Below are 15974 nucleotides of genomic sequence, written 5' to 3'. Positions count from 1 at the left end.
GCAATTTTGGATACGAAGGGCAATTTAGCATGGTCAATCCACCTAACCTGCACATCTTTGGACTGTGGGAGGAAACCGGAGCACCCGGTGGAAACCCACGCACACACGGGGAGAACGAGCAGACTCCGCACAGACAGTGACCCAAGCCGGGAATCGAACCTGGGACCCTGGAGCTGTGAAGCAATTGTGTTAACCACTATGCTACCGTGCTGCCCAAACTAAGCTACTGTTCAGTGGTGCTCCTTTGCCTAACTTCCTTGTTACCTCTTCAAAGAACTCTAACAGATTTGTCAGACATGACCTCCCATTGACGAAGCCATGCTGACTCAGTCCTATTTTATCATGCACTTCCAAATACTCCGCAATCTCATCTTTAATAATGGACTCTAAAATCGCACCAGTGACCGAAGACAGGCTAACCGGCCTATAATTTCCCGTCTTTTGGTTCCCTCCCTTCTTAAACAGGAAGACATCTCAGAACTTGTATTTGGAGGGCAGGAGAGTGCACATTTGAATCAGAGAAAAAAATGGAGAGAAAGCAGAAGACTCAATTGGAAAGAATTTTGAGGACGTTTTTAAGAGTTGGCAGTGAGTTGACAAGGTTAAGGGATCTGGGCAGGGAGTTCCAGAAAGCAGCATAATTGTTAGGGTTTCCAATTATGGTCCGGGGTTAACCTGGAGATTGCCAATATGAGTTTTCACCCTGATTGCTCACAGCAGTGTCTGGAAGATTAATCTTTAATTCCTGGAGGCTCTCGGCAAATCCTGGAGAGTTGGTAGCCCTAAACATTGCTGGAACATTAACTAACACTGAAAAGAAAGACCATTTATTTGGCAACTTTCATGACTGTAGGGTATTCCAATGAAGAGGGTCAATGAGCTAGTATTTGAAGTGTATGAAATGGGACAGCCAGTTTGTGCACAGCAGGAACTGACAAACTGGTGTGCTAGTAACCAGATAATCTATTTTCATGATGTTGGTTGAGGTACGAATAATGATCCGGGGGTAGCGTGGATCATGGGGAAATCTGTTCCCCTTTGAAATAGCGTCAGAGGCTTATTAGTGGGCAGATGTGGCCTCATTTTAACATCACATCTGAAAGGCAACGAGACAGTGCAGCACTCCCTCAGTACTGCACTGAAATGTCTGCTCACCCATAACCTTCCGACTCAGAGGTGGGGGTGCTACCTATTGAGCCACAACCAACATCTGAACTCATATTCATGTTTTGGAAGGTACTGGGAAATGATGAGCAACCTGGTTTTTGAAGACAGCGAATATCCTGGACTGGAAGGAAGGAGAGAATCCATCAGGTAGAATAGGGCTCTAACATGGAAGGATTTGATTATGTAGGCCAGCGAGCACAGGAGTGATGAATAAGTGGGACTTGGTACAATAAGTAATTGGTGTTAATGGATTTTTGTACAGTACATGACCTCAAAAGAACATTAGTTATAATTGTAGAATCTGAAATATTACCAGAGTATTTGACAGGAACCCATTATTCAATGTATATCTGTGCCAAACAATAACAAATGGCGCTGGAGGTTGTTAACCAAAATTGTTCAACTGACAGGGCTTTTATTTGGAAACAAATACTGGTCCGCTACATCCTAGTTATAGAGCATCTGATCCACCACCTTAACCTCCTTTCTATTCTATTTCGTTTAGACGAGCATTTATTTCTGTTGGCAATCGCTGACTGTGATCTCAAAACTCTCGAGTGCAATGAAACAGGTTTTGAAGTTTGTGATATCTGTGTTGCAGGTTTAACAACAAATTCTTTGAAAATGAATTCTGAAACTGAAATTTAGGAATGTAGTCCGCAAAAGTAAATAGAGTTGAAGGAACTAAACTCATTTGGCAGGAGGTTCAAAGGCTAAGGCTTGAACATGGCAACAATTTGGATCATTGTGAGAAACTATGAGAACTTGCATTTAAATAGCACCTCTAACATAGTCTAACATCCCAAGATGTGCTCGCTTTGGCAGCACATATACTAAAATTTGAACATACAGAGAAGATTAGCATGGCCCCTGTGCAAGGATGACACGCAAATTCGTGAAGCTTTCCATAATTTAAAAAAATAACACACCAAGACAGTTGACAGGAACAAAGTAAGACATGCTGAGCTGTGCAAAAGCTTGATTTTTTTTCTACTGTTTATGGCTAATAATCTATCTTCTGATTTGTATGAATACATGTGGGAAGAAAGATGGTATTATTTTTAATATTTTGGGAATGTGGTGTGCTATTCTGTGTGCAGGCTTATGCATGTGACTAATTTAATCAAACTGAAAACAGTTGTGCTGCAAGGTTTAGGACATTAAAGAGATGTAGGTATGAAAGACAGACTCTAGAATAACCTAGCTGAATTTTCTATCAGTAAATAAATCATGGGCAGAAATTTGCATTATGAGATAAAGAACGTTTCTTGTGATCATTTGTTAAATTTCAAAGGGAAGTAAAAAACATTTAGAACTTGGAAAAGGTCATGAATAAACCCATGACCCATGAATGTGGGCAGTAAGGAAAACATGAAAGATTTTTGTATTCTCAGAATGTTAAGTTTCAAAGAAGGACATGAACAATGGAATTAAGGTGAAAGAGAAAAAGACGACTGAAAGAGAGATATGAGAGCTAAGTTGGGTGTGACCATGTAAGACCTCCTGGAGTGCAGCTCTTTGCTGGGAAAAGAGCTGTGAAGAGGCAAAGCAGGTCAGCTTTCCAGAAAGCTATTTCTTGGAAAGCAGGGATTTATTTCAAAGTTCCTTGAATTTCCACAACAGATAGGGAGGTTAGGAGTCATGTGACATAACTTAAATACAGCAACAGTGGGTTTGTGTTTTGGTAATATTACTGGATTTTATAGATTAAGTTGCCTATTTGTGAGTCTATCCAAGTAGGGAATCCTTTTGGACAAATGCCCCTTAAGACTAATTTTAACTGTGTAAATATGGTCTTGTGTGCTTAAGTTTTCTTTTCTTTTGTTAATGTTTTCATTTAATATTTTAAAACCCCCAGAGTGTTACGGGAATTTGTGGTTTCTAGCTTCAGTACATGTATATTCTCTTGGTCAAAATACAAAAAGAAAAGAGTTGTGATACCTTGCCATGTTTCCCTTTGGGATTTGCTTTGCGCAGCACTTACCATAACATCTGTACCAACCAAACGAGATCCGAATTTGAAACTCTTATTCAGTTGCAAGTGCAAGTCTGCAGCTGTACAAATGTAACGAGGAAAATTTTAACCTCCATAACAAACATGCCATGAATGAATTTTTTAAAAATATGATGCTTATTATGATTTTCCAGACAGAAACATGAAATGTAAACAAAAGGTTGCATTAATATCTTGTGATACAGAGTGGAGAGAGAACAGTATTTTATGAAGTCATGGGGAGTCCACATTGAGTTGCATCAAATAAATGTAGGTTTATTTATAAAGCTATAATACACAGCTCCCTGTAGATTTCAACTGGGTCCTAACTGGCCGACCTTATATATAATATGGATAGAGCTTATCCCGCTCCCTTATGAGGGAGCTCGTTTTCCGTAAAGGACACAGAAGGAAAGACAATCATCCCCACCTCGTAGGTCCCATGCGGTGGGTTATGACATCCCTCCCCTATGGAATGAGGCCCTTTGCAGGGTCTATCACATGTCTTCATGTGTCCGGCTAAGTTTAATTCTATTCAAGGTAGTGCATTGAGTGCATCTGACAAAAGCAAGGTGAGCGGAGTTTTCCCCGGGGTGGAGGACAAGTGTGAATGCTGCTTTCAGGGGCCAGCTAACCACACTCTGGTCTTGTCCCAAGTTACTAAGCTTCTGGGCCTCTTTCTTCAACAACATGTCGGAGATACTCAATGTTGATTTGGATCCATGTCCGCTGGTGGCCATATTTCGGGTATCAGACTCACTGGTGCTTCAGTCTGGGGTGAGGGCAGATGTCCTCGCCTTTGCCTTGTTTATAGCCCGGAGGCAAGTTCTGCTTGGGTGGAGTTCTCCTACTCCGCCCAGTGCCTCGCCTCGGTTGGGTGACCTCATATCTTTTTTACATTTGGAGAAGGTCAAGTACACCATCAGAGGGTCAGTATAAGGTTCTACCTAAGATGGCAGCTAGGTTTAATTTTTTTTAGGGGCGAGTCACCATCAGCTGCAGAGGGTTCAGTTTAGTTTTTGGGATTAAAGTTATTATGCGCTTTTGCTTGTTCGTCTCCTTCTATTATGTAGTCTTGGTTCATTGTGTTGTATGTTTTTGTTTATTAAAGAAATGTTTTCAAGAAACATAGTTTTTAAAAATGCATCTTCCATAGCCATCAGTTCATGGAGTGGGTGAGCTTTCTGGCTCAAGCAGGGGTGCTATCCACTACAACACAAGATCTCGATTTCTCTTTCTCTAATGTCATTATCTATCTTGCCTTAAATGTGTCTGTGCTATTTGCCTCAACTACTCCATGTGGGAATAAGTTTAACATTCTATCTCTCTGCATAAAGAGGTTGTTCTTGAATTCCCTATTGGATTTTTTCGTGCAATCTTATTTTTGTGACTGCTGGTTTAGGATTCCACAACAAATGGAAACATTCCTTAACATCCACCCTATCAAACCTTTAAAAAAATAATTTTAAAGACTTTTATTGATCATCTCTAGCTCTTTTTTCTAGATACGCATTTCCCGATGGGTGTACCCTTTCAGTTCTGGTATCATCCTTGTAAATTTAAAGATGGATGTTGTGAACAATTCCATGTTCAAATTCAAAGAATGGCAGAGTGTTTTCCCACAGTCCTGATCGATGATCCTTCCTGACCGAGACAGCTAAAAATAGATGATTTGGTTATTCATTTACAGGTAGATGTTGTCTTGACAATAGGATAGAACACTATATAAATGCAATTCCTTTCATTCTTTATTTGTTGAATCCTTTTGAGAAATGAGTACCCGCTTGGCAGACTACCAGATTGTATAATTTATATGCGATTAAAAAAAAATTTGCTTTATCAACACTTCAACAGAACTGGCAATAGCGATGCATTTCCTCGTCAGTAGATTGTGGATTGGCCTTTTCTTTTCAATGTTTAATTCATATCCCAGGAGTCTAGCATCCTTGAGATAGCTCCTGGTATTTATGTTGACTCAGTGAGTAAGATACACAGTTCCATGTGTGTGTGCTGCTGTCTGCAGTGACAGAAACAAGGAGCAGAAATACTGAAACAAATCTGTGAATACTGGCCTATGGAACCCGAATTAGCATATTACCATAGATGTCTGTTTAAAAGGCGACCGTTGAATCCTTAAAAAATCCTTCCAAAAATGGATGTTGACTCATGCACCAAGTATAAAAGCGAACCACTGGCTTGGGTTGAATGGCAGCCCTTTTGAAATGTCATCAGCATCTCAGACAAAGTGTGGCTGCGTCTTAAACTCCCACACAACACAGCCCACATCATTTGCTTGATTCCTTGTGCCCAATTATAAGGTACCGGGAAGTAAAACATCTGTTTGTGGGGTGACAAATTGACCTCTAAAGCGAGTACAACATGTTGTGACTGTAAAGGTGGGCGACATATTCATAATTTAGCCAAAATCACGATTTTTAGGGCTGGAAAAATGGAATCATCTTATGTCAGGTCGACTGCTGCCATGGCCCACAGAACCTTAGATCATCGCCAAATGCTTCATGGCTAATAATGTACTTTTCAATTGCAGCCATTAATGTTATGTACATAAATGTAGCACTAAAACAGCATTAATTTTCACACAGTAAAGTCCAAAATAGCAAGTTTTGACAACATTGTTTTTTCCTTTTTTCCAATTAAGGGGCAATTTAGCTTGGCTAATCTGCCTACCCTGCACATCTTCGGGTTATAGGGGTGAGACCCACGCATTCACTATGATAATGTGCAAACTCCAAGCGGACAGTGACCTGGGGCCGGGATAAAACGCAGGTCCTCGGCGCTATGAGGCAGCAGTCCTAACCACGGTGCCACTGTGCTGCCCCCTAAAATAAGCAAGTTAAATGTGGTCAGTTAATCACCTTGGGTGATATTGTGTCAGCGATGAATGTTGGCTAAGACTTCAGGAGAGATCCCTGCTCTTGTTTGAAGAAACACAATGGAATCTTTCTGTTCATAATTTCATTCAAAAGACAGTGGGCACGATTCTCTGGCCTCGCTGAGCTTGAGCGAGAGCGCCGGTGAATAGCGGAAGAGGCCAAAAGCAAGAACCGCGCCAGGCGCCAAACAGTTTGCAATGCAACCTGCCCACTCCTGCAGGTGAAATCGGGATCCCGCTGTCGCGTGGTGAGAAGTGAATTAATCACCACTATTCCCATACAAAACGGGATCCACCCCACATCCAACGGTCTCCTGTGATCCAGCGGCCTCCCCAGCAAGTAGTCATGCTGGTGCCAATTAGTACTCCTTTTTTCAATTGTGAACCTAACAGAAAGGTGTCTGCAGGGAGTCGAGGTGGTGAATAGCCATCTTCGTACACAGGCTCGGAGGGGGTTGAGGAGGGAACGGGACCCTCAACTGGTGCGGTCCCGCTATTGGGGTGGGGTCGGCTTTGGGAATGGGGGGGGCGTGGTCCACTTGGGGGGCAGAGGCAACCGCACACAGCTCCACCATGCCAACCCCTGGATCGTGTGTACCCATTCTGGGGTTAACCCTTGTTCCTGCCCATCTGCCGACGCTGCCACCCGTAACCCTCATTGGCTATCATAGTTAAATGAGCACTTCACACATCCCAAGTGGATTCCCGTGGGTGGGCGGGCCATGTAGCATGTGGGAGTCATTGCCTAGCATCCCAATCAGACTGTGATGCCTGGACACTGTGCCTGAACACTGCGGGAGGCAATAGCACTCACTCAGCAGCCGAGATCCGAACAGGGGATGGGCCCAGCCGGGGGCATGTCCACAGCCGGAGAGTGGGTGAGTGCAATGGAGAGGGGACCAGCGTCTAGATAACATTATGTGCGGGTGACAGGGGTACAGGGTCTGGGGCCCACTGTGGCCGGCTGTGCGTGGGCAGAGCGTCTGGTGTGGGGGATCAACGTGGGAATGAAGGGTCCCGAGTGGGAGCCAACCCTGTTTGTCAGTCTAACACCCTCTTCCAATTCCTTACAGATATTGAATGATATGGACAGTATTTTGGACCCCTCAGAACAGGCCCTAGTGGTGCTACTGCTACGCTTGGTGGCCAGGTGCCTGAGACGGCGGCCGCAGCGGCGTCCACAGAGGCTCGAAGTGGCGGCCCATGTGCCGGATCCCGCCCCACACCCCGAGGGCCCGGATGCCCATCAGGCCAAGGTGAAACCCACAGTGGGAGGCCCGCGACGGCCCAGGGTGCACAAGTGCCGCTGGTCATTCGAGCAGATGACGGATATCATGTGCCGCAAGAGGCTCCGCCTCAACAAGGAGATGGTGCGACACCTGTGCCGTCAAGGTCACCGAAGCCCTGAACTTTTACACCTCGGGATCCATCCAGGGCTCGAGCGGTAACCTGTGTGGCATCTCGTAGGACACATCCATCACACAGGTGCATCCGACAGGTCACGTTTGCCCTGGCAAAAACTATATCAACTTTGACATGGACCAAGCCCAACAAGATCTTAGAATTTACAGTGCAGAAGGAGGCCATTCGGTCCATCAAGTCTGCACCTGCCCTTTGAAAGAGCACCCCACTGAAGCCCACACCCCCACCCTATCCCTGCAACCCAGTAACCCCACCTAACCTTTTTGCACACCAAGGACAATTTAGCATGGCCAATCCACCAAACCTGCACATCTTTGGACTGTGGGAGGATGATGAGGAGGCACCTGACCAGCAGGGACTGGTGGACGATCCCAGGAAGGAACCGGGGGACCAGCCAGATGCTGCAGGTCAGGCGGGAGCGGCGAGGGTCCGGCAAGGTAGGCCTTAACACTTGCCCACGTCACAAACGACAAGGCTGGTCCATTGTTACTTCCGTCCCCATCCCTTCCCCACATTTCCCACACTCCCAGGGTCTGTTTAAATCAATCCAGGGTGCTGGGAGTGTGTCGGCACTATCAGCAGGTAACTGTCGAGGGTGAGGGGGGTGATGATAACCCGCAGAGAACTGTGCGCTGGTGTTCCTCAATTAATGCCATAGCTCAATATGGGTGTGCTAGCTCACACCCATCACCTGCACGAGGTGACAGAGGTGTCATACTAGTTATGGTGAAGGGCTTTTAATGTTTCACAACTGTCCAACAATGCCCCATTCTCCCAATGATGCTTCCCCATTCTCCACACCAGCCCATCACCCCCCACATCCCCTACCTATCCCCACTCCACCCCTTCCTCCAGTGCCCTCTTGGTGATCTTCAATGTGCTTTGCCATCCTTGCTCTGCCGCTGAAGGACCCTGAGGTTCACTTTGGGACGGAGGGGCAGCTGGTTCGAGACCTGGCTGTCCCTGCGTCATCTGCTCCTGGGAGCCCTGGTGGTTCCCCAATGTCTACACTATGGTGTCTGCGGCCTCGGCGATGCTCATCAGTGATTGGGCCATGCTATGCAACGCCTTGGCAATGCCCACCTGTGACTGGGACAAGCTCCGCAGCGTTTCGGGCACTCCCATCTGAGATCTGGACCAGTCCCATAGCACTTCATCGAGGTCAGCCTGATACTGGGTCACATCCCCCAGTAAGTCGGGCATTCTGCTGAGGCCCTCAACCATGGCCATCACCGACTGCGCCACACCTTGGACACCTCCATTAAATACTGCTGACGTCTTGCACCAGGCTCTCCACTGCTGTCGCCACCCTAGCAGTGTTGACCTTGGAGCCATACATTGCCAGCGACATCTCCTGCGCCCCTAATTTCTGGGACTCCTCCAGTCGGCTATGGACCTGTTGAGTGTCGCTGACATCTCCCTCTTGTCATGTGAGAGTTCCTTTAAGAAAAGTGTGTTTCATCAGATGGCTGCAATGATGTCATTGTGGGTGGAGCTGAGCTCTGTCTGTCTCTTTTTACTTTCGTTTTGAGCTAAAAAGCTGCTTTGTGGATCGTTTTTCGTTTGGTTTTGAGTTGGAGAGCTGCATTCAAACAAGAAGCTGCATTCAAACAAGAAGCTGTATATCTCTCTCTTACTAAAGAGTGTCTCCAGATCACTTGATGATTTCAAAGTAATACCTGTTTCTGCAGAGAATTTGAACCTGCTGTCTTTGTAAAAGGGTTTAACAGATGGATGTTGCTAGGAAAGGTATTAAGGGTTACCTATAGAGTACTGTATCTTTTGGGGGGTTATCAGGGTTGGTAGTTGATAAACTGTTTACTGTGTGTTTCTAAAATGTTAACTAGATTCATAGAATAAACATTGTTTTGTTTTAAAACGACTTAAGGTCTCTGTTGCATAACACCTGGAGAGTGGACCCTTGTGCCCCCCATAACCAAAATCTATTGAAAGTCGTAGGTCAGGTGAACTCCATGATATACTTTGGAGTTTTCTAAACCCTGGCCCATAACACTCTGAATGTACCGACCGCTCCCTCGCGTCTCCATCAGCTCCGGGATAGCATGTTCCATAGGCTTAGCATCTGGCTGGGTCCTGGGATCCAGCAGACCTCCGACTGCTGTCTCGCCTGGGCATTACTGCCTCCACTGTGTGGTGCTCATCAGAATGTGACCCAGAAGCCTGACCACTAACGTTGCCCACCAAGGTGTGTGTCTCTGTGCTGGTGGAGGGTGGGGATGACACCTGTGACGCGTCGATTGTGGCATCCTCAGAACTCTCCTCCGAGGTAGTCTCATGGAAGACAGGTGATGGGGCCATCCCAAATGGGCCGAAGCCGTCAGCTGGAGGGCAGCACGGTAGCACAGTGGTTAGCATAGTTGCTTTACAGTTCCAGGGTCGCTTGGGGCACTGATTGTGCAGAGTCTGCACTTTCTTCCTGTGTGCACGTGGATTTCCTCTGGGTGCTCCGGTTTCCTCCCACAGTCCATAAATCTGCAGGTTAGGTGGATTGGCCATCATGAAATTGCGCAGTGTCCAAAGAAAAGGTTAAGTGGGGTTACGGGGATGGGGTGGAGGTGTGGGCTTAAGTGGGGTGCTCTTTCCAAGGGCTGGTAAAGACTCAATGGACCGAATGGCCTATTTCTGCACTGTAAAGTCTATGAACTGCGGGAGAATGAATATGTGAGTGGATGGGATGAGTCAGTCAGTATGGCATTAACAACTCATGTGACAGATCCTCCGGGTGTGGCACCCGGTGGATCCTCACCTCTGCGGCAAGTACTGACCTCTGCCATTGGTGACTGCTCTATCCTTAGCCACTCCCGTAACCTCCACGGGCCTTTCCTCAAAGGTTGTGAAGATTCTTATGTCCAGCACCACTCCGCCAGTCTTGGCCTTTTCCCAGAGACACAGAGAGGGCATCATTATCCACACATGCGGTTCACATTGGTTCTGTGGGGGGTGGGGGTGGTGGTGATGGAAGGGTTGGAGGGTGTCTGAAGGGAGAGAGGTAAGGGAGGTTTGGGGGCTCTCGAGTAGGGGCGAAAAAGTCATGGGGGTGATGGTGTCAGCACACCCGTGCTGGCCGATGTAGGTCATTGACCTTCTTGCGGCACCGAGGCCAGTCCTCCTGATCACACTCCCGGAGCTGACGGCCGCTGCCACTACATCCCAGGTGGCACTGGCTGCCCTGTGGCTCACCCTCCAGGACCCTCGTGAGAACAGGACATCCCTCCTTGCCTCAACCGCAACTGAGGACTTACCCAGGTCCGTGTCTCCAAACCTTGGGGCCGGGCGTATCGGCTGCGAGCTGAGTGGGGTTGGCTGTGCAAGTGCCAATTATGTGCTGCTCGACCTTGTTAGCAAGGGGCTAGTGAATCGGCTACCGAGACTTCATTTACAGCACAATGTCCATGAGGCCTCGATAAATGGACCAATTAAAGTTGCATTTCGTTGCCAGCCTTGCCAGGCCGAGTGCCGGGAAGCCCACGGCAGTTCCCACTCGCTATGATTTAGAAATATTTCTGGAGAATTGCGGCAAGTAACTCAGACTTGCAGCAGTGGATATAATAGTGTAGTAGTGATGTCACTGGAATAGTAGTCCAGAGCCCAGGTCTAAGATTACAGTTAATTCATATCTCAACATGGCAGTTTGCATTTAAGTTCAGTTTTTAAAAAAATCTGTTATCAGTAAAAGTGATCATGAAGCGGTTGGACTGTCATAAAAACCCAAGTGGTTCATTAACCTCCTACTGGACTGAAATGCATTTACCTTAGCCCATCTCATCTATATTAGATTCCAGTTCCATATCATCATGGTTGACTCTTAACCTCCCTCTAAAATGGCCTAGCCAGCCACTTATGATTTCAAAATCCTGACAACGTGTCCACAAAGGTTCAAGATGAAGACCCACCATCATCATCTAAGGGCAATGAAGGGTGGGTGAACAAATGTTGGCCTTGGTTTGTCAGTGATGTACATATCCTGAGAAAGAATTGTAATCAAGCTAGCAGTGTCAAATGTTGAAACCTAGTTGTAACGACGTTTATAAAATGTTTGTTTTATATTTGCTCACGGGATGTGGGATTTACTGCCCATCTTCTAATTTCACTTGAGAAGGTGGTAATGAGTTGCCTTTTTGAACCACTGCAGTCCCTGTGGTGTAGGTACACCCACAGTGCTGTTAGGGTTGGATTTTGACTGAGCAACGGTGAAGGGACCGGCGCTATATTTCCAAGTCAGGATGGTGTGTGACCCGGAAGGGAATTTGCAGGTGGTGATTTTCCCATGTATTTGCCAACCATGTCCTTTTTGGTGGTAGGCGTTGAAGGTTTTGAAGGTGCCATCGAAGGAAAAGCTGTTTTTCCACAGCCTAATCCACTGAAACCAAGCTCCATAACCAGCTGAGCAATCTTGAAATGTTCCTATGTTTTGTACTACTCCACTGTTTAATAACCCTGATTTTATAAAATCCTATTTACCACTTTGTTGCAGGTTTGAATCAGCTTGCCTGTGATGACATTACAACCTGTGATTACCGCAATACTGTTTAGGCGGTTAGTTTCGGAAGCAAGTTAAGAACAAATTCTTTGGAAGCCCATCGCAGTATGAGGGATATAGGTATTTTTCAGTGGATCACTGGGCTCAAAATGGTCCACAGAATTAATTGGTACAAAACCTGACTGGTTTCTGTTGCTCATGTTAAAGGTGGAACTCTATGTCCTTAATTCAGAGAGATGTGTCGTTGGAACATAGAAATAATTTATTTAATTATCCTATACACTTCAGTTAATTCACCCATTGGTCTTCTACATTCAAGGGAATACCAGCCTAGTCTAGGCAAAGCTGCACCCCCCTCCAAGGCTAATATTTACTTCTGGAGGTATGATGCTCAGAATTGAATGAAGTACACCAGATGTGGTCGAACCAAAGTTCTATACATCCAGTCGAATCCAATCTAGACTATCCGGTAGGATACAAAGCTGAGGCATTATATGCTGGACCTAAGCCTGAATAATCTGGTCCTTGAAGATGGCCAAAAGCTTGGTGAGGGATGTTGGGACAACATTTGTCAAATCTGCCTAAGCTAATGCTGATTTCTTTAAAAAGCACATCTGATATGCAAACAAAAGTCATCAAGCAGAATTATTGTTTGAGTTCTAAATCAAGGGGCGGGATTCTCTGATCCTGAGGCTAAGTGTTGACGCCGTTGTAAACGCTGTTGCGTTTCTGACGGCGTCAACATGCCCTCAGGAGCAGAAATTCTGACCCCCTACAGGGGCCAGCACGGCACTGGAGCGCCCACGCCGCTCCAGCTGCCGATTCCCAGCATTAGATGGGCGCCGCGGGTCTGCGCATGCGCAGTGGGACCGGCGCCAATGCGTGCATGCGCAGTAGCTCCCTTCTCCGCTCCGGCCCCGACGCAACATGGCGTAGGGCAACAGGGGCCAGCTCGGAACAAGAGAGGCCCCCAGCCCGAGAGGCCGGCCTGCCGATCGGTAGGCCCCGATCGCGGGCCAGGCCATAGCGGAGGCTCCCCCCGGGGTCGGACACCCCTCTCCCCCCCACCAGGCCGCCCCCGGATGCATCCACGCCGAGGTCCCGCCGGGTAAGAGCAGTTGTGAACGGCGCCGGCGGGACTCGGCTTTTTTTGCGTTGCCGCTTGGCCAATCCCGGGCCGAGAATCGCCGGGGGGCCCCGGAGAATCGGTGGACCGGCGTGGTGCGATTCGCGCCGGTCCCGGCGATTCACTGGCCCGGCCCGGGGTGAGAGAATCCCGCCCAAGATGTTAGGTTGGAACATGTATTTATTTCTTGGTGGTTGCGCCTCACCAAGAAGCTGCTGTGATGCGACCATCAATTCACTGAGAGACACGTGGAGAAGTAAACCGTGGTTTTAATCAGCTTACAACTGAGCCTGCCTGTGACCGGTACAACAATGAATGCGGCCCCGCAGGTCAGCTGCCTTTATACTTCCTGTAAGGGGTGGAGCCATGGGCGAGCCCGTACATGCCCCGACATAGCCCCCTGTGGGTGAAGCCGTTCAATGGCCCATAAGTGGAGCCCAGAGGGTTAAACACATAACGTAACACGATACAGCAGTAACATGATATCACAGTGCACTGGTGAATTAACAGTAGTTCCATTCACCACATGCTGCAACGTGTATGTATGGTGTAACATCAGTATTGGCATAATGAAGGAATGAATGTTGACACTATTTTAACAATAAAGCTCTACTTCTGCGTAACCACTGTGTGTATTTCACTGAAACCTGGATTCCCACTACATTTATAGTTCAGAGTGCGAGTTAGTACTTGTGATGAATAGATAAGGAAGGCTCTGATTTCTCTGCAATTGATAGCCAAAGATTACGCCTGCTATTAGATCAGCAACAGCTTGTATTTGCTTGGCCCTTTAATGTAACGATTTGACCCAATGTGCAAACAAAATTTGACCTAAGTGACATAAGGGGATGTTGGGACAGGTGACCAAAATCTTGGTGAAAGGGGTAGGTTTTAAAGGAGCATCTTATAGGAAGAGAGCAGCAGAGAGGTGGAGAGGTTTGGGGAGAGAATTCCCGAACTTAGGTAGCTGAAGGCACAGCCACTACTAGTGGAGTGATGAAAATCAGGGATGTGCTAGGCTCAGGCCAGAAGTGGAGGTAAAAGCCTTGGAGGGCTGTGGAGCTGGAGGAGATTGCAAGAGATAGGAAGGGTTGAAACCATGGAGGGATTTGAAAATTAGGATCAGGATTTTAAAACTGAGATGTTGCCAAATGCTGCCAGTGCAGGTCAGTGAGCATTAGGATGGCGGTTGAAAGGATGCTGTTACACATTAGGACACGTGCAGTTGAGTTTTGAACAGCTCACGTTAACGCTGGGTGTGAGCTGGAAGGCCTCCCAGGAGATTAATGGAAAAGTCAAGTGTAGAGACAACCAAAATATGAAGAGTTCACAGCACAAATGTTGCATTTTCTCTGCGCCACAAACATCTCAAGAGAACATTCTCCCTAACCCGGAGAGTCCTGAGGCCAATTGTACTATCTCTTAGTTTGCAAGCTCCGTTGCCTACCTTAGTCGACAACAGTGAACCTTGCTCAGGCTGACAGCCAAACATAGAAACTTGTGAACTGGGTGGCTTAATGCTGCACCAGGCAGCGCCTTTAGCCATGAGCTGTCAGGAAAACTTAACTCAGGTGTATTCTACTTCAGTGCATTTGGGAACTCTATTTTCTGTAAAAAGAAAATATTCTGAGAATGAAAAGAAGCCAACAAAGTTCTTGGGCTGTATTCTCCGCACCCCGACGCCGAAATCGCAACCGGCGTGGGGGCGAACAATCCATGTTCCCGCACGGAATCGGGACCGGTGCCGGTTTCCCGATTCTGTGGGCCCCGAAAAGCGGCGTACTCGTCCGCGGCCGCCCTGGACGGGGGTGGGCCGATCGGAGGGCAGGGGGGCCTTATGCGCGGCGGGGAAATGTTTGTGCGAGCGGACAGGGTTGGGTGCGCGGTGATCTGGGGGGTCTAATCTTAGGGTTCAGCTCCGTGGTCCGAGCCTGCCATGGAGCATGGCGCGGCCGCCGGAGGCCGCCGCTGTGCGCAATGCAGCCACCTACCAAGAAGTGCGGGGGCCCGCATCTGCAGCAAACGCTGCTAGATTTACTCCGGGTCCCTGGTAGCCCCCTGCAGGGCAAGGAATTTGTGGCCCTTTCACACCAGTTTTTCTGGCGTGAAACTCCATAGTTTTGACGCCGGTGTGGGGACATAGTCCCAATAACGGAGAATTCAGCCCCTTGTATGTTGATGCACATTCTGTGTAATGTGTATTGATGGCAAGGTGCATACTTTGAACTGTTCGCTCTGACCACAATCTGCTTTTATATCACCAATGTCTAGTGCCACTGAATCTTGAAAACAAGGCCTCATAAGCTGTCGTGGAAATCATAATAAAGACAAATTCCTTGAGATTCGATTTAAGGAAATGTATTTACACAAATATATTTGCGGAGAGAGTGTTCGAGCTGCAAAGCCAGGGCACCACACTCTGAGTTATACAGCCGAAAACCATTATATTTGTAGTGTGAAATAAACAACTTTGAAGAGATAAAGCTTGGGAACATACGCAAGAGGAAATATGAATGTTTTGCCCTTGGTTTAAAAACAATTCGAGTACGCATTTTGTTGTCCTTCAGAAGAACAACTTATTATCATAATAAGGCCAAGTACAAAATACTAAGCAGTATTTAGTTTACATTACTTGACCTACCTATTTTCGCTCAAAAGCAGTGTTAAAATATAGTCAATATTCCCAGCATGCTTCTAAATTGGTAACTCATTAACTTCCCTTCCACATAAGCCACAGGTAAAACCACAGGGAATAATTGAGACCATTGACCGCGAAGGTGTTTCCCCAGCAGTTATTTGTTCAGCTTGCAACAGACAGAGCATGACACTCTGCTAATGGAACCAAGTGGCACTGACACAAGGTGGAAACAGC

General features: G+C 47.0%; 1 protein-coding gene and 1 non-coding gene across 5 annotated transcripts in view; both read left to right on the top strand.

Annotated features, from left to right (window-relative positions):
* The window catches only part of dgkh (diacylglycerol kinase, eta), an 857220-nt gene that overhangs the window by 269823 nt on the left and 571423 nt on the right, over positions 1-15974 (top strand). The gene's annotated exons all lie outside the window — the stretch shown is intronic.
* LOC140428931 (U6 spliceosomal RNA) lies at positions 1977-2082 on the top strand. Its single transcript, XR_011948939.1, has one exon. It is a non-coding gene; the product is annotated as a U6 spliceosomal RNA (small nuclear RNA).

This window comes from Scyliorhinus torazame, chromosome 8 (genome assembly GCF_047496885.1).
Source record: "Scyliorhinus torazame isolate Kashiwa2021f chromosome 8, sScyTor2.1, whole genome shotgun sequence".
Lineage (NCBI taxonomy): Eukaryota > Metazoa > Chordata > Chondrichthyes > Carcharhiniformes > Scyliorhinidae > Scyliorhinus > Scyliorhinus torazame.
Note: the sequence above shows the minus strand (reverse complement) of the source record. Positions and strands in the feature narration are given on the sequence as shown.